Below are 18,993 nucleotides of genomic sequence, written 5' to 3'. Positions count from 1 at the left end.
GAAGGTAGGGGAACAAGAATAATGATGTAGCCTAGTATTCAGCAAACATCGTCGAGGGTCTACTATGTCCAGATGCTGAGCTTACTTTTTTTTTTTTTTTTTTTTTTTTGCGGTACGCAGGCCTCTCACTGTTGTGGAGCACAGGCTCCGGATGTGCAGCCTCAGCGGCCATGGCTCATGGGCCCAGCAGCTCCGCAGCATGTGGGATCTTCCCGGACCGGGGCACGAACCCGTGTACCCTGCATCGGCAGGCGGACTCTCAACCGCTGCACTACCAGGGAAGCCCAAGACTTCACTTTAATATCTTGATGACAGTTGAGAAGGTAGGCCAGGGAGCCCTTAAAAATGCAAACCTATACTGACAAAGGATGTCTGAAACTTAATTTTGAAATGGTATGTGATGAAATGAGAGCAGTATAATTGGGAGTCTCTCAATGTGTAGGAGAGTATTCAAAAGAAGCTACCCAGGTTACCATACCATTTTTTTTTACATGAGTGTGCTTTGGAAAAAGCAATGTAGGAGAAAAGCTAACTCTGAAGGAAGCTTAAACAGAAGGAAAGTTTCTACTCATAAAAGATATCAGTGAAATTTTAAAAGCAAGCCCAAGGAACCAGTCACCTGAAAGAAATTCTCAGTCCTTAATTATGTTGGCAAGTCTTCAAAAATATTTAAGTATGATTCTTCACTTGCAAGAAGTATTGGCAGAATTTTGCTGGCATTGCCTTTCATGTTTTTCTGGACTGCTTTAGCATTCTCCAATTTTCCTTGGACTGTGAAAGGATATATTTATGTAGAAGTCATTGGTGTTCATTGAGAAAAAAATGTTACTTTGGCCAAAAGATTTTATATTCAATAAATGATGGAGAAAGTGTCAAGTTCTACAAACTAAATCTGCATGCATGGAGCCAGATATATGAGCACTACTTCCAGGAGAATTTGGCCACAGATAGGAACTTCCCAAGACTTCGAAATAATTTGAAATTTAAATGGAGTCAATACAAGTGAGATGTTAATTTCCTTGTACTGGGAAGTCAGCCTTCAACCCATCTGTATCTGTGTCGATATTCCTATAGATTGATGTTCTGGAAGAGTGTCCCCACTAAAATGTATCACTAAGCTGTCTCCTAAATTACAGAGTGGACTGAGATTCCTCATTTGATGCTGAGACACTCTCCACTTTATAAAATGGTTCTGTTGCACCCTCACTTCAGTCCCTTGACTTATTGCCTTTACTCTCTCCCGGAAGTTGACATTCCTATCCAGCCCTGCCATCTGAAATCTGTGTTGATGTTCTAAGCCATGGTGACCACTCTGGTGTCCTTTAGCCCTTGAGGTCTGTCATTCAGAACCTAGCCATATCTTTATTTGTCTCTCTAACAAAACAGAAGCTCCTTGAAAGCAGAAACTGTATCTCCACTTTCTTCTGAATACCCCACAATGCCTAGCCCACACCTTTACACATGGTAGACATTCAATAAAGATTGAGTGATGGGAATCGAACATATTGAATATCGTGAATATCTTCAATGGTGCGACACTATTCCTGAAAGCCACCCAGCCCATTGCTAGGACCGAGAGCCACTATGACCCCCACCATTGCTGCCTAGCTCTGTATATCAGCTTGGCATTACAGGAATCTTGTCTTTTGTATGATAGAAATCCAAACCTGGGTCTTGACCCCGATCTTCTCCATACATATCTCTAGATAGTGTGTGAAAGAGAGAAAAATATCCTGCATCCACTGCTGGGTTTTTATTTTCTCCTGCTGGGCTCCCAGCAGGTAAAGGCTAATAGTGCTGGCAGGCAGATAGACACCAGTATTTCCAACACATGAAAAATATCACCACAAAAAGCATGCTTCCATATAACTAAAGCTTCAAAGTAAAAATAAGGAGAATATATCTGATGTGAAATATCATTCACCCACTTGCCATGAGTGAAGCACACAGTATGAGAATCAGTGGGTTCCAAAGAAATAGGGAAGCAAACCTCTACTCCTTTCTCAAGGTTTCATGGTGCCCACATTCTCTTACCAGTAAAATCACAAGACAACCTCATACCACCATTCACGACAGCAGGACATCATATGTAGAAAAATAATGTGTGTGTGCACGTGCGTGTTGGGCCCCTGTTCAAAAGGATTGTTTGCTTAACCCTTAAACAGACTGACTATAAAATTGTTTTGCCTACAAAGGCTCTCCTTCACCAGGAAAGCACAGGAAAAAAATCATTGAGAAAAGAGCCTATTTTATAAAATCAAAAGTTGCTTTTGGTTCATTATCTCAGGCTTTCAAAGTAATCAACTTGCTCGAGTCCACATGACAAGAAGAGTTAAAAGGACAGTAAAACAGCGCTCTCCTGCATCAAGCAGTGGAGGCTTGCAACAGACAAGTAAGTTCCCTGGTAGCATCAATCAAGTTGAGTATTTGTGTTCTTTTTTGACTAAACCCTGAGACGGTGATTGGAGAAATGAGAAACCGTGGTGAAAAACAATAGAGAATTGCTGGCTTTTCCCCCCCTCTACTTCCACTTCCAAATGATAGCTATAATTCAGTAAAGATCATAGAGGCTGGCAATTATGTTGATCATCACTTCCTACCAGCCTTTGATTTACTAAATTCCTCCTAAATGAATTTCTAGCTGAGAGGAGTAAATTATATCTGAACACCCCTATCAAGAACAAGCTAAAATATATTGGCATGATATCAAATAAATAGGTTGGATAAATATATTAGTGTGGCACAAGATTGCACATAGTGAGCTGTTTTATAGGTCTATGGCAAAGAAATAGAAGACGTATTACAAATAAAAATACTGTACTTAATATTATTGTCTTGTGTGAGAAGGCTGTCTTGCTAAACCAAATAAGAATTTAAAGGAAAGATTTGAGCCATACTCCTAAGTTTTCAAATCAGGAGGTAGCTCTCTTTCTAAGGATGCAGGAGTTCATGTCTTGATGAAGAAGTTGGGTTAAGACTCGCTGGAATAATGAAAGCTGAATCCAAAAGAATGAGTTGTAGATTCTCTATCGAGAGAGACATGGAAATGTTTGCTGATGAATAAATTTAAATTCATTATTGAAAACTGAAACAGCAGAGCATTTGTTAAAATTAGCCGAAAACTTTAAATTGAGGAAGTAACTTTGTGCTCCAGATGGGAAAAAGTGCTAATTTGTGAATTATTGACATTTTAACACTCTTTTACATGATATGTCTTCAAAATCCGCAATAGAAATATGACTCTTGTTATTAATGTTTCCAAAAAGGAAGCCCAGACAGAGGAAAACATTTCTTCCTCAATTAAGAAGGCTTTTAAGCCCTTTTGCCTGAATTTCACTAATGCCTCATTTCGCCAAATCAATCATGTTGCTCTACTATTGTATTAAAATGTACTTTAATAACAAATGCTTGAAATCAGAAGTGACATTTTTTCTAAGATGCATTACTAATAAAGTAACACGCATTTTCATCCTGCGTGAAACAGCTGGACCATGACGAGATCACATTAGCACTAATTAAAATGATATTTTTTGTGCAGTTTTTGCTAACCCAGCTTCATTGGACTCAAAAGGATTTTTGAAATCCGTAAGAAAAGCTATTATGTAATCTTACCATGATTCTCTTGAATCAGGCTACTGTCTAATTTCTCCACAACGATATTTTCTTAAAACTCTCACTCAATAAAATCAATATTAAGTTTCTCCTCTTATGGCTCTTTTTTCAATATATGATCCTCATTTAATTTAAAAAAATTAAAGCTTTTATTTATTTTGCTTGATGAACAAGAAAAATATAATATTAAAGGCAGCATTTTGCAATGTTTCTCTTTTTCCTCACTTTACTGGGTCCCTGTTGTTCCCAACGTATAATTTGCAAAACGTATTGCTTCAATACTTACAATGAGAGAGGCGGCCCAGCTGTGGGAAGGAGAGGACAGCAGCCTCCAATATTACCATAATAATCTGCCTAGAGTCCCAGGAGCCCTCTGGTATATACAATTCTCTGTACTGCTGGCCCCAGCTGGAGAACATTCTCTTGACATGTATGCCAACCTTTGCCTGCAGGCAAAATAAAAAAAGGCAGAGAAGTAATCATGAAAATAAAAAATCTTGTCAACTGCGTTGGGATGCAGTTCCCATGTTTTTGCTCACGTAGGCAGGCATTGTGCTAACAAAATGATATGAGACTTTAAAGACTGCAGCTGGTATGTATTTAGATTAAAAAAAAGTGCCATGTTAATTCTGCAGTCCTAAAATTTGGGGGGGAGGGGCAGTGGGCAGTGATAGTTTAGTTATTTCTGTCAATATGCATGACAACTTTATTTACCAACTATTACACAAAAGATTGCTTATTACAGGAATTGAAACAGAAGGAGCAGCATTAACATCTTGAGGTTAATCATGGATGAAACTTTCAAACAAATATTATTTATATTCCTTGGCAAGTGAAACTAAGAGGAACTTGAACAGTTACTGATTAACACCTTTCTTAATTAATCTCACAAAAACTAATGTTATTATGTCTGTTCCTAAAAATTCAATCTCAAGTCAAAGGAATATTAACCTTTAAAATAATAAAGTAAAACTTCAAAAGCACTTCTTGAACAAAACATGTAAGTTTTGAAACTGAAAGTTCAGATTGGGTTGTATTTTACTTTAAAAGCCAATAAAACTCAATGGGCTTAGTTAGAATATTCTACATTTAAGCTGAAAAATCTGATATCCTGGCTGTAGCACCAAAAGTTTCCAAACTTCATTTGTTGAAACGAGAGGCTCTTCTAAAAACGAATTAATCCAGAATATAACTGCAGTCACACACTTCTAAGCACTTTAATCTGGGTGGCATCCACTGGATGAATACTCTGAACAGGTAAGAAAATGCTGTTATATGTATAAGATACTAACTTCCTTTGTCAAATTAATTTTCCAAATACTAGACAGACTGGAAGAGGGCAGTATAGTGTTATATTAGCTCTTAAACATGTCTGTTTGCCAGAAAATGTTCCATTTTACTGTCTTTACCAATATGGTTATGATAAATAACCATATGGTTATGATAAATCTCTCTACTTTGCAGATAAAGAGATTTAGACAATTGAGAGTTTACAGCATAAAGTGGGTTGTTATTAGTTATTGATCACTTTAAAGGACAGGATGTACAATTAGGTTTGTAATTGCATATTTATGTAACTATTTCATTAATGTCGATCTCTCTCACCAAATGTAAACTACATGAGGACAGGATCATGGAAGTTTTATTTATCATTTCCTCCCAAGTGCATGGCACACACTAGGTATTTGTTGAAAGAATAAACGCATGCATTTAGTTATTCATTCATTCATTCATTCAACAAATATTTACCAAGGCACCAGGGATCCAGCAATGAATAAAGCTGGTGAAAATCCCGGTCGTCATGGCATAGAAGTCAGATAATAGATAAGAAAATTAAGTAAAATATATACTGTGTTAGATAATGATAAATACTAAAAAGAGAAGTTTAGCAGGGAAAGGGGACAGAGAATGTGTCTGGGTGGGAGGCTGCTATTTTAGAAAGGGTGGCCAGGGGAGCCCCCCTCCACAAAAGTGTGAAATGAACTGGTTTTCTCCACTAGGTGAAATTAAATAGGTCCTCAGTAAGAATCTAATAAAAAGGCAAAGAAAGAAAAGACTTAAAATGCCAACCCTGGACTTCCCTGGTGACGTGATGGTTGAGTCCACCTGCCAATGCAGAGGACACAGGTTCCAGCCCTGGTCCGGGAAGATCCCACATGCCATGGAGCAACTAAGCCCGTGCGCCAAAACTACTGAAGGTTGCGCACCTAGAGCCCGTGATCCGCAACAAGAGAAGCCACCACGATGAGAAGCCCGTGCACCGCAACGAAGACTAGTCCCCGCTCGCTGAAACTAGAGAAAAGCCCACACGCAGCAACGAAAACCCAACGCAGCCAAAAGTAAATAAATAAATTTATTTCTTTTACTGCCAACCCTTTCATTATTTATGCAAATATCTGTATCCTTTATGAAATTATAAGCCCCTCTAAAACAGAGACAGCAACTCTTTTTGGATATTATCTCTGGCACTTGGCACAGTGTCTTATACACAGTAGATGCTCTTCCAATTATGCTGAGTTGACTTAGATTCCTATTAGAATAAAAGGACAAGAGTAAGTGGTAAAATAGTCAAGGATGGAAGAGAGCCACCCAACACACTCTGGATGGCCAGAGAGCAGAGAAGTGAGGCTGAGCGTACACCATTGTCCAGCATATAGCTTGATGCTGCCTGAAACTCCCTACAGCCAGCTACTCAGCCCTGAGATGACCACCTTTGTTTCCAAAAGAAAACAAGGCACATTTACAGAGAACTGTGCAAATGCACGATTACAACTAGGGAAATTAATCGAAGCCCTTGTCTTACTAATGGGGGCTCACATTGGGATCATTTTCATCTAAGAAAGGCGGCACACACATATTGCTCTAGTGAAAGTGGTCTTGAAGAGGAAGTTCACGCCCCTTTGTATCCATATATTCAATTTGTGGAGCTGGATACAAGTGAAACGCTCACATTTTAATTAGGGGTAGAAAAAAAAATACACATCAGATGACAGAAATAAAAGGGACAACAATAACCCTTAAAAAGAAGTAAATTTTCAAAGTAGATGGTGGTTAAGAGTGAAGGGAAACCATTAAGTTAATCCAGTAACATGTGTTTTGTTATTACCAGGAAAGTACAGGTCACTTCGTTGCAGAGAATAATGCAAAACAGAGAGGGCATATAGGCATAGTGAACAAGAAGAGAATTAATTTAAATGTCAGTTAGATGTTTGTTATTCTAAAGGACTAAAACATCCACACTAGCTACGAGGGCTCCATTCCTAGTGAATTATCACATAACAGGTAACCTAATGTCCATATCTGTGCGTTACTAACTTTGAGTTTCCTCCACTCTTTTTGGGTGTCTCAACTTCACCCATGGCTGTACCTAAGCTCCTCTCCACAGAGGTCCCCCATCTCTCTCCAGCTCACATGACTCTTCTAAGCTCCACATACATTGCTTCCTGGACATCTCCAGTTATATTCCATAGACCTTCAAATTCAACATACTCATAATTTCACTCCCAAATCCTCTTCTTTTATATGCTAATCTTAGTAAAGGTCACCATTGGTTACCCAAGCCAGAAACCTGAAAATGATTCTTGACTCTCCCACCTCTCAAGTTCTCTCCCTGCAATATCATCAGCCTCCAAGCCCTACAGGATCTTTCTCCTAAGTAACTCTTACGGTCTCTCTCTTTATCTGCAACTCATTGTTAGTAGCTGGGCTCAAAAACTCTTCCTATCTCAGCTGGATTACTACGTACCTCCTTACTGATCTTCTCAAAGGAAGAGCCTCCTCTCACCCCAACGAACACACCCTCCTCCGCCTTACCTGAGTGACTCCTCTCTCCACTCACTCACTTAAAATGCTTCAATGCCCATTAGTTTGGGTTAAAGTCCCCCTTGCTTTTGGATTAAAGTCTGCACTCCTGACATGCAAGGTCCAGCTGATGGCTCCTTTCTAGCTCATCTTCCCCAACCGCCATGCTCTGCCAATGCTTCAGCCATAAAAATGACCTTCCCCCATTGCCACCATTCCTTTGCTCATGCTCTACTATTGATCTAAATACTCTGTCCAGTTTTCTCCACCTCAACTAAATCTCCTTCATCCTTTAAAAACACAGCTTAATCACAACCTCCTTCTTTTCTAATCCCCTCCCTTCTTCAGCTAAGTTACAGGGCTCTTTCCTGTGTTCATAAAGCACCCTTATGCAGGCATCAGCATAGCATTTACCATACTGAATTAGGATTTCCAATTTCTTGTTCACATCCCCCATTGACTATGAGTTACATGAGCACAGAGAAGATTGTTCACTTCTGTACTCCCTATGTCCAGCATTGTAGATGTTCAATCAATGTTTGTTTAGCATGTGAATAAGAGAATGACTTTCCAGTGATAAAACTGGCTTAGTGGAAAGGAAATACACCAGCTACTTCTACATTAGAAATAATTTATTAGAAAAGGTAAGAAAACTAATACTTTTTATGTTACTACTTATACCCAGCATTGGATCTGTTGGCTAGGAGCTAAGGTCAGAGAGAAAGAGATATTGAAAAAAACAGAGACAGAGAGACAGAGAAATCTTTTTGAACTTCATCATTTGTTTACATGTTCCAGAAGTCTCCTGCACGAGACAAGGTGATTAGGCACAGATCTGGCAGATGGGGCCTCACGAGACTAGTGCTGCTCAGAACTCTAAAACCAGCAGGTCTTAAAGTGGAGCAGAAATATGTGATAAAAAAAAAAAATTGGGCTTCCCTGGTGGCACAGTGGTTGAGAGTCCGCCTGCCGATGCAGGGGACACAGGTTCGTGCCCCGGTCCGGGAAGATCCCACATGCCGCGGAGCGGCTGGGCCCGTGAGCCGTGGCCGCTGAGCCTGCGCGTCTAAAGCCTGTGCTCCACAACGGGAGAGGCCACAACAGTGAGAGGCCCGCCTACTGCAAAAAACAAACAAACAAACAAATTGAACTGGGTACCAAAACGAATTTTCTAAAGGTCATTATACATTTGCTAAAACTACCTGGTTTTATGTGATATGTTTTTTAAAGAGCTATTTTAAAAAAGAAATCAGTTTTAGCCTAGGATAAAATATGAAGCCATGTCAATTTTTAATTTTATGTTTTTTTTAAAATAAATGTATTTAAACTAAAAAACAAAAACATTCACCCATTTCTCCCACCCACCAACCACCTCTGGCAAATACCAATTTGTTGTCTGTGTCTATGAGTTTGGTTTTATATATATAAATATATATATAGTTTTTATATGTGGAATATAAATATACTTTACATATATTTATATATCTTATATATCATGTGTATTTATATGATATATTATACATTTATATATTTAAAATATTTTAATATATATAATATATATATTTTTAGATTCTACATTCCACATATAAGAGAGATCATATAGACAGTATTTGTCTCTCTTTGACTTATTTCACTTAGCATAATGCCCTCAAGGTCCATTCACGTTGTTCTAAATGGCAACCAATTTTTTTTATTGAAGTATTGCTGACTTACAACGTTTCAGGTGTACAGAAAAGTGAATATATATTCTTTTTCAGATTCTTTCCCATTATAGATTATGACAAAATCTGTAATATAGTTCCCTGTGCTATACAGTCAGCCCTTGTTGTTCACTTTATATATAGTAGTATGTACCTGTTAATCCCAAATTCCTATTTTATCTCCCACTCCTTTTCCCCTTTAGTAATCTTAAGTTTGTTTTCTATGTTGGTGAGTCTATTTCTGTTTTGTACATATGCTCATTTGTATCATTTTTTTAGATTCCACTTATAACTGATATCATATGATATTTGTCTTTCTCTGGCAACCAAGTTTTTAAAGGAAAATCGGAGCTAAACTAAAATGTTGCTTGTTTAGTCAAAGGAGCATACCATATATGTGTTAGAACCAATATTGGTTCTAAAGCATTTGCAGAGTCTAAAATGCAGAATTAAAATTTCTTGTCTGAGTTAAAAAATTTTTTTTAATTTTTTTTTTTAATTTTTAAAATAAGGCAATTCCCCCCATGCCCCCTGAATCTCTTGCAGCACCTCCTGCTCTTTTGGAAGTCTATCTGATAGGCCCTCATGCTTATATGCTGCCGACTGTCCTTGGCACAGAAATACTTCTTTCAGGCCTGCTTTCTCCAATGGTACCCTCTAATTCAGATCTTGGTCACAACATCAAAACTTACCAGTCCTGTGTTCCAATGCCTCAGGCTGTTTCAGCAGTGCAATCTAAAAGAAGTTCCAACTAACGGTTCCTAACAAAAATTCAGTGGACTTAAAATCACAATATATTGTATAAGTAGCAGCTCCCACTACCCTGTTTAATTTTTTGATGATTAAGCAAGCTTTGCTCTTTCAACTTTTTACTACAACCATTCTCTTCTAACCAAACTCATTCTCAGTTCAGCCATGCAGGCACCATTTTATGAGCACCTTCGTTCTCTGTCCACTGTGTTCCTAGGCATTCTGCCTAGCCTGAGCCAGCCATGTACTCACAGGACTGCAAGCTCATATTTCTGTTTCATCAGACTTCGGTGAAACTAGCAATGATAGGCAAAGAATAAGACGGTCTTAAAGCACAAGCCAACTGATTGAGTCAGACTTCACATTGCGAGTACTTAAACATGTGTCCCCCAAAGTTCATGATGGCAATGTGCATCTGTACAAAGTTACTACTTTCCAATTTTTCAGTCTTTGGATCTCTTTATCTCTCAAATATATCAAATAACTGGAGATTACAAATGCCACGTGATATTAACAAGCTGTCTTACTATTGGTAGCTTCCTTCCACCTTCTCAGAATAGTGAATGTTTGTTATTCTTTTGTTTTCTTTTTGTCTTTTTAATGAAGAAAGGTAAATATTTCCTATCGCTTTTCTGATCACTACTAAACTCTTCTAAGAAATCTTTAGGAAGCTACTATTATAATACACCTGGCAAACTTGTTATCGTTTTGTAAGTTGATTTTTTTTTTTTTTTTTTTAACTCTGAGGATTTCTTTTTCAAAACTTTCTAGAGGGCTTCCCTGGTGGCGCAGTGGTTGAGAGTCCGCCTGCCGATGCAGGGGACGCGGGTTCGTGCCCGGTCTGGGAGGATCCCACATGCCGCGGAGCGGCTGGGCCCGTGAGCCATGGCCGCTGAGCCTGCGCGTCCGGAGCCTGTGCCCCGCAACGGGAGAGGCCACAGCAGTGAGAGACCCGCGTACGCAAAAAAAACCAAAAAAAACAAACAAAAAAACCAGAGTTGCCCCCACTTGTTGCAACTAGAGAAAGCCCGCATGTAGCAACGAAGACCCAAGGCAGTTAAAAATAAATAAATAAATTTATAAAAAAAAAAAAAAAAAAAACTTTCTAGAAGCAAAAGATCATCAGTGGAATTGGCAACACAAGAACAATTGTTTGCCTAAGGAAATGGAAGGTACAAAGTATTTGAAATTTTAACATCCTAGGTACTTTCCTAGCATCTTAGGCCCATAGGGTTGGCAGCTCATGGACTCAACCCGCAGATTTAGGAAGAAAAATAGCAATTACAGGCACTGAATAAGAAAAATATTTTAAGTTAAAAAAAGGAAAATTCTCAGAAAACTCTCTCGGTTTTCTACTTAGAATGTTTAAAAAACATTGTCCACGTCTTTGTGTGTTCACCTTTTCTACATATGGGTTGAACAGTTGGTCTCATTTTCAGTTTCATTTAACTGTTTATTGTATTTAAATATATGGAGCACATTTCATTACCCAAAAAGAAACCCAACAAATATTTGTTGAATTGAATTAAATGAGCTTATATTACAATGTTGGTATTGAGGAATAAACCTGACTTATCTTAGACTACTCGTCTATATCAGTCTTTTACTATAAGTAGATAGATACTTCATATTATTTCAGAGTAAAAATTTTTAATGTAACAAATAATCTTTCTCTGTTTTCTGCATTCCTTCCTTTTCTATCAAAATAAGAGCCTTGAAACAAAGGAGGAAATATGTGAAAGGGAAGTTAAATAAAAATGGATAAAGATGAACATCTAGGAATCTACATTGTCTTCAGTATGACCTGTATTTTTCTAATTAAAAAAAGGGTAGTAGTTTTATCCTCTATATTGGTTGTCCCCTTCTCTTAAACTTGTATCTTTCTGAAGATGTGGACAGTGTCTAGATTATAATGCTAAAATCTACATAAATTCTAGTGGCACTGGCAGCCAAGGTCAGCACTGCCCCTCAGTTTCCCTATGGGCAACAATCTCTCAGCAAACTTAGTGGCTGCATAGCTTTGGATGCTTCCAGAGTCCCCATGGGTGAGCAGCCGCCGAGGAGAGTCAAAGCTAGAAAAGAGTCAATCTCTCTGCAACCGGGGGATAAAAACGGTGCTGATAACTGTTTGCATGCATGGGAGCTCCTTTCCTGTCCAGTTTCTCAGCTTATCTTAGTCTTTTTGTATATTTTTTGCAAAATTTATTTATGTGTTCAAATTATTGTATTGCAATAAAAAGATACTATGTATTCATAACAATCAAGTTGAATACTGAGGGGAAAGTATTAGTGATCCTGTAAAAAAAGGAAGCCAATCACTCAATTAACATGCACTCATTCATTCTACAAATAGCTCATGAGTGTCAAGTGCTCGCCTATGTGCTGAGTGCACAGTTTTGAACAAGGCAGAGAGAGCTTACGGTCTAATGGGGAAGATGGACGACCAAACAAGCAATTTAACAATCAAGTGCGGCAAGATATTACAAAATAAGCTTTAAAAAAGTGGAAAGGAAAGGAAGGAGACAAACAACATTATCATGAAAGATGATGCAAAACAAAGAACCTCTCTTGATATTTTCAAAATCTGTTTAAGTGAAAGAGAGAGGTGACAAGAATTTTATAAGTAACCCTTCTAACATTGATCTAGTTTTTCATCTACTGTAAATATCTCAGCCCCTGTCATTGGGCAACAGCAAACTTCCTGCTGTACTTGTTCTCTGCAAAGCTAACAGGTGATACAGCAACAATATGTAAATTAACCAAGAGAAACGGAGTACAAAGGCTGTATTTGAAATTCTATGTGCAGAGCTAGTCTCCCAGTGAACTTACTGCAGAAAAGCAAACATTTCCACCTCAGAGAAGGAGCAATGCACATACCAAAATAATCCATGCTACTCCATCATTTTTTGATCTGAAAGAAAGCCCTCAGAGGGAGACAGACTCTACGGTGAATGTTGCATCAGAAAGTCAAAATGCACAGTGAACGGGAACATCAAAGTGTGTAATGTTGTGTAAAGATAACCTCCCTCACATAGTTTAGATTACTCAAAATGATGACTATGAAATGCATTTATTCTTTAATAAAGAAACTCATTTCATGTGCTATTGTATGTAGCAGGCCAGTTCTGTCTTTTTTCATTAATTTGCTTTTTGGGGCCCAAATCCAGATATTATTGCATTTTTATGTTTCATATCACTTGTACATTTTGAACCAAGTTGTAAATTAGCTGTATGAGTTGAAGTGAAGAAAATGAGCACCTCCTTTCTTTCCTGTACCATAATGGTCAAAATACCTTTTACAGCACTGGCCAGTGTATAAATCAAGTAGGCATAGGAGAATGAAATGGACTTTGTAGTTAGAAAGACATGGCTTTAAAGCCAAGTTCTACTACTTATTACCATGAGATCCTGAGCATGAGGCTTCGGTTTCCAAATCCGTAAAATGGAGTGGAAGAAAGCTACCAAGTTCAATAACTGTAAGAATTAAATGAGATACTACAAGGAATATACCAAACACAGTGCATGGCATGTGGCACACATTTAGTATATGTATGGTGTCTACCTTCCTAGGTTCTTCTGGCTGGCCTAAGAATTAAATTGACATGAGACAGATTAACAGGAGAAAATCGAACAAAAGTTTAATAATATGTGGACATGGGAGAGACACAGGAGAACTGAGTAACTCACCAAAATGGCTGAAGCCCTCACCTTAAATCCCATCTTCAGCTAAAGGCAAAAGAGGATGTCGGGGTAGGGGTTTGGGATTTCAAAGGGGAAGCAGACAATTTACATGGAGATGCAAAAGCAAAAGTTTGGCAAACAAATGTTTGCCGGGCCCTGCAGAGACAGTGGGATGCAGAGTGGACCCTGACCACTAGGCCTTATAGCCCATATTCTTTGCAGATACCTCTGGTGATAGCTCTCTTCTGGGAACATACCCTCTACCTAAATTATGTTAGGTGGTTAGCAGGAAGGTCAAAGTTTCTTCCTGAGTCTTTTGGGCCCTGATTGTTTTTAGCTTCAAATAATCCACATTCTGAACAGAAATCTAGGGGTGGCAAATTTTGCTCCCCTACAATAGAAACTGCTATCCTGCTGGTGCTTCCGGAATTCTTTTCCTTTGTTCCTCTTTGGTCCACCTCTTCTTCCTTTTATTAAGGCTGCTCCTGCTTCCCCATGATTATCGCTGGGTAAATGGATTTCATAATCTAAGCATCCGGATTGTTCTTAATTTTTTTTAACTGAGCTGAGTAAGCCCTTTAACGTTTTCTCAAAGTCACTTTAAAAGGTCTTTCTAAGTTCTTTACAAATATGGCTAAGAGAATGTCACGTAAGAGAATAAATGTAAATTTGGGTTTCATCAAACTATGACAAAGCAAGAAATAAAACAGCTGCAATTTTCTGGAAAAAGAGAACCACTAAAATGGCCAAGGGGCCCAGCAATTAATCAGTCCATCATTCTAGTACTCAGAAATTGTCTCTTTCATCAGGGACTGGGTGAGACCATGTTATAAATGGGTTTTATCAGGCCCTTGGACAGGAAACAAACTAAATGAGAAGCAATCTGACTTTGGTAGCAGAGGGACACAGTGAGGCTCTCGTTAATCCCACAGTTTCCTGACAAGACATGAAAAAGGTGTACAGATAATATGATTGACATTTAACTAAGCAACCTAGAACGTATTCCTACAAATGAGTTTTGACCTTACAAAAGCAACGTTGGGAACAAGAAACCTATAAATCTATATAAACCCACGAGGCTGCCCTTATGGTTAGCTCCCTGGTCATTAAGGCCAGTAGAAAATCCAAATAAAAAGCCATTTTATCCCATCAGGGTCACATTTCCATCACCATCAAAAATCCAGGTATCTATTCTGTTTACAAACTTTTCCCAGTAGATTTAATTTCCAGGGAATTTTGGCTATTTCCAGAAATCGGAGCTACCCTAAAAGGAACTAGATGAGACTCCACTGAAAATATGTGAAATATGTAACGAAGGCATGTTCTGAAAGAAATCTCTCAAGAAAAGTTAGAAAGTCATGTAAATTCTACTGAGATGATTGACTCTCTCTGAGAGCACAACTCTTGGTTATACAAGTTGCAGGGTATTTGTTTTTTTAAAAATAAAGCTGTTAGATGAACTTTGCTCCTGATGTCTTCCTGCATCACCTTCCTACACCTGCAGATGGAAAGATGTTTTATCCTGTCATAAATGATTCCCTTTCTGCCCCGCCTCAGGCTGGTTCTTCATCAGCATCCTGGTTATACTGTAGTTTCTGTGGCTGTGGAGCCAGGCAGCTTTCTGAGGGAACAGCAGTCAGCTGAAGGGCAGAGGGAACCCTCTGCAAAAGCTTACCCATCTGGGGGAATGGCTATTCATCATCAGTCGAGTTGGGAGTGAATCACAACATACATCAGTGTATGGCGGTGACAGCGTTATTCATATAATATTTAATAAGTTTATGTAATTGGACCAAGTTTCACTAGGACTTGTTGCAATAAAACCACAGACATTTCTCACAAAGCAGGGCATCCAGCTGAAGGATGTAGACGATTTATTTAACATTGGTGAATACACAGCCACAGGGATCCAGAAGCCAGAACAAAACTAAGCACAAGCAGTAAAAAGTGCAGCAGCCAAAAAAGGGGCTGAGTGGGCAACAACGAAACCAGGAAATGCAGTGAAAGCTCCTCTTGCATTCAGTCATTCAATTCACAGAGGTCCACTGAGCAATCACTACTGCAAAACAATCGTGCTGATCTCTCTCATTGCTTTTTAATCAATTGCATGTATCTTCCACTTGTTTTTTGTTTTTCAAAAAATGTTTTGAACACAAAGATCAGTTCTCACAGTATTCCTTCTCCGTTACAGCATTCGGCACAGTGCTTTGTATTCTAGTTCTTAGCAGTAGTTTTTGGTCTTTGCCAAGTATCAGAATATGATGGAATGGAAAGAGTATTGTACCTTAAGTAAAAAGACATGGGTGCAAATCTTGTTCTCCCATTCCACTGTACAATTTGGGTATAGTATCTAACCATTCCAAACTAAGTTCCTCAAATCCAATGTGAGGATAAATATGCAAAAGTACACCAGCAATAACCAATTTGAAGATACGGTAGGGAAAATAAGATATCAAAACTTTAAATAATCATTAATTACAAGAAATAATTCAGTTCAAAATACGTGAGATTCATGTAGATAAAGCTATAAGAATCTACTGAGAAATATAAAGACGATATAGGAAACTAAGAGAATATGCTTCTTCTGGTTGGGATTATCAATTCTTTGTCAATTGTTTTTTTTTTCAGTACGCGGGCCTCTCACTGTTGTGGCCTCTCCCACTGCGGAACACAGGCTCCAGACGCGCAGGCTCAGCGGCCATGGCTCACGGGCCCAACCACTCCGCGGCATGTGGGATCCTCCCAGACCGGGGCACGAACCCGTGTCCCCTGCATCGGCAGGCGGACTCTCAACCACTGCGCCACCAGGGAAGCCCGTCAGTTGTTTTATGAATCAGCAAAATTCTAAAAAAAACACTTGATGAATTTTTAAGAGAATTTAATAAAATGATTTTAAAGTTCATTTAAAGAAGAAATCAGTAAAAATAGGTAAGAAACTTTTAGAAAAAAGAGTTGATGTGGAAGTTACCCTACCAGTTCCGATAAAATATCAAAAAGCCAAGATTTAAAAAAAAAAATGCAAAATCACTAAAATAATACTGTATCAATACAAATATGAAAAGTGTTAATCAATATTAATCCTGGGTAGTGGGAATCTGAATGACTGTTATATTATTCTTTTGCTTTTTTACATTTAAATTTTTTTCAAATATAACTTAAAAGAGCCAATTGATGAGACGGCCAAGTAGTTAAGGCAACTGACTGCTAAAAGAGCCAATAAAAATATAGTTACCACTTAAAGAAGAAATGGATGAATTAACATAAATAGTCCCTGCAAACCTTTGCATATGTAAAAATTTAATACATGATAGAGTAAGCATCATAAAACAATGGAAAAGGAATGAAATATTCAAATTATGTCAATGAGAGAAGTATTTATACAGAAACAATTCTTTAGATTTCTCGTACCATACACTGAAATACATTTTAAGTTGCTTTCAGAAATCCACACCCCAAAAAACTATTTTAAAATAGAAGAAAATTTGAAAGAATATCTTATTTCTGAAGGAAGAAATGCTTTCCATGAAACTAATGGGAGAACTAAGAAAAGTGTCAGTGTATTTTAAATACAGGCACTCCTTGTTTTATTGCCTTCATTTTTATTGCACTTCACAGATATTGCGCCTTTTACAAACTGAAGGTTTGAGGCAACCCTGCATCAAGCAAGTCTACCGGTGCCGTTTTTAAAATAGCATTTGCTCACTTCAAGTCTGTGTCATATTTTGATTATTCTCCCAATATTTCAAACTTTTTCATCACTACTATATTTGTTATGATGATCTGTGGTGACCTGGGGGCACCGTGCCCATATAAGACAGAAAACTTAATCTATAACTGTATGTGTTCTGACTACGCCACCAACCAGCCATTCCCCCATCTCTCTCCCTCCCCCTGGACCTCCCTATTCCCTAAGACACAACAATATTGAAATTAGGACAATTGATAACCCTACCATGGCCTCCAAGTGTTCAAGTGAAAGGAAGACTCACACATCTCTCACTTTAAATCAAAAGCTAGAAAATATTTAAACTTAGTGAGGAAGGCATATCAAAAGCTGAAACAGGCCAAAAGCTAGGTCTCATGTGCCAAACAGTTAGCCAAGTTGAGAATGCAAAGGAAAAGTTCTTGAAGGAAATTAAAAGTGCTATTCTAGTGAATACAGGAATGAAACAGCCTTACTGCTGATATGGAGAAAGTTTTAGTGTCTGGATAGGAGATCAAACCAGCCTCAACATTCCCTTAAGCCAAAGCCCAATCCAGAGCAATGCCCTAACTCTCTTCAATTCTATGAAGGCTGATAGAGGTAAGGAAGCTGCAGAAGAATACTTTGAAACTAGCAGAGGTTGGTTCATGAAGTTTAAGGAAAGAAGCTATCTTCATAACATAAAAGTCCAGGTGCTAATGTAGAAGCTGTAGCAAGTTATCGAGAAGATCTATATAATTAATGAAGGTGGCTACACTAAACAGCAAATTTTCAGTGTAGATGAAACAGCCTTATGTTGGAAGAAGATGCCATCTAGGACTTGCATAGCTAGAGAGGAGAAAATGTCTTGCTTCAAAGTTTTAAAGGACAGGCTGACTCTCTTGTTAGGAGCTAATGTGGCTGGTGACTTTAAATTGAAGCCAATGCTCATTTACCATTCGAAAAATCCTAGGGCATTTTAGAATTATGGTAAATTTACTCTGCCTACACTCTATAAATGGAAGAACAAAGCCTGGATGACCTCATTTTTGTTTACAATATGGTTTACTGGCTATTTCAAGTCCTCTGTCGAGATCTACTGCTCAGAAAAAAAGATTCCTTTCAAAATATGGCTTATTGACAACACATCTGGTCACCCAAGAGCTCTGAGGGAGACGTTCAGTGAAATTAATGGTGTTTTCATGCCTGCTAACACAACATCCACTCTATAGCCCATGGAACAAGGAATAATTTTGCCTTGCAGGTCTTATTATTTAAATGCATTTTGTAAGGCTATAGCTGCCATAGATAGTGAGGCCTCCAATGGATCTGGACAAGTAGATTGAAAACCTCTGGAAAGGATTCACCATTCTAGATGCCATTAACAACATTCATGTTTCATGGGAAAAGGTCAAAATATCAACATTCACAGGAGATTAGAAGAAAGTGATTCCAATCCTCATGGGTGACTTTAATGGGTTCAAGGCTTCAGTGGAGGACGTAACTACAGATGTGGTGGAAATAACAAGAGAACTAGAATTAGAAGTGGAGCCTGAAGATGGGACTGAACTGCTGCCATCTTATGATAAATCTTTCACAGATGAGGAGTTGCTTCTTATGGATGAGCAAATAAAGTGGTTTCTTGAAGTGAAAACTACTGGTAAAGATGCTGTGAAGATTGTTAAAATGACAACAACAAAAATAGAATATGACAGAAAATTGGTCGATAAAACAGCAGGGTTTGAGAGAATTGACTCCAATTTTGAA

Source organism: Lagenorhynchus albirostris, chromosome 18 (genome assembly GCF_949774975.1).
Source record: "Lagenorhynchus albirostris chromosome 18, mLagAlb1.1, whole genome shotgun sequence".
NCBI classification, from domain to species: Eukaryota; Metazoa; Chordata; class Mammalia; order Artiodactyla; family Delphinidae; genus Lagenorhynchus; species Lagenorhynchus albirostris.
Note: the sequence above shows the minus strand (reverse complement) of the source record.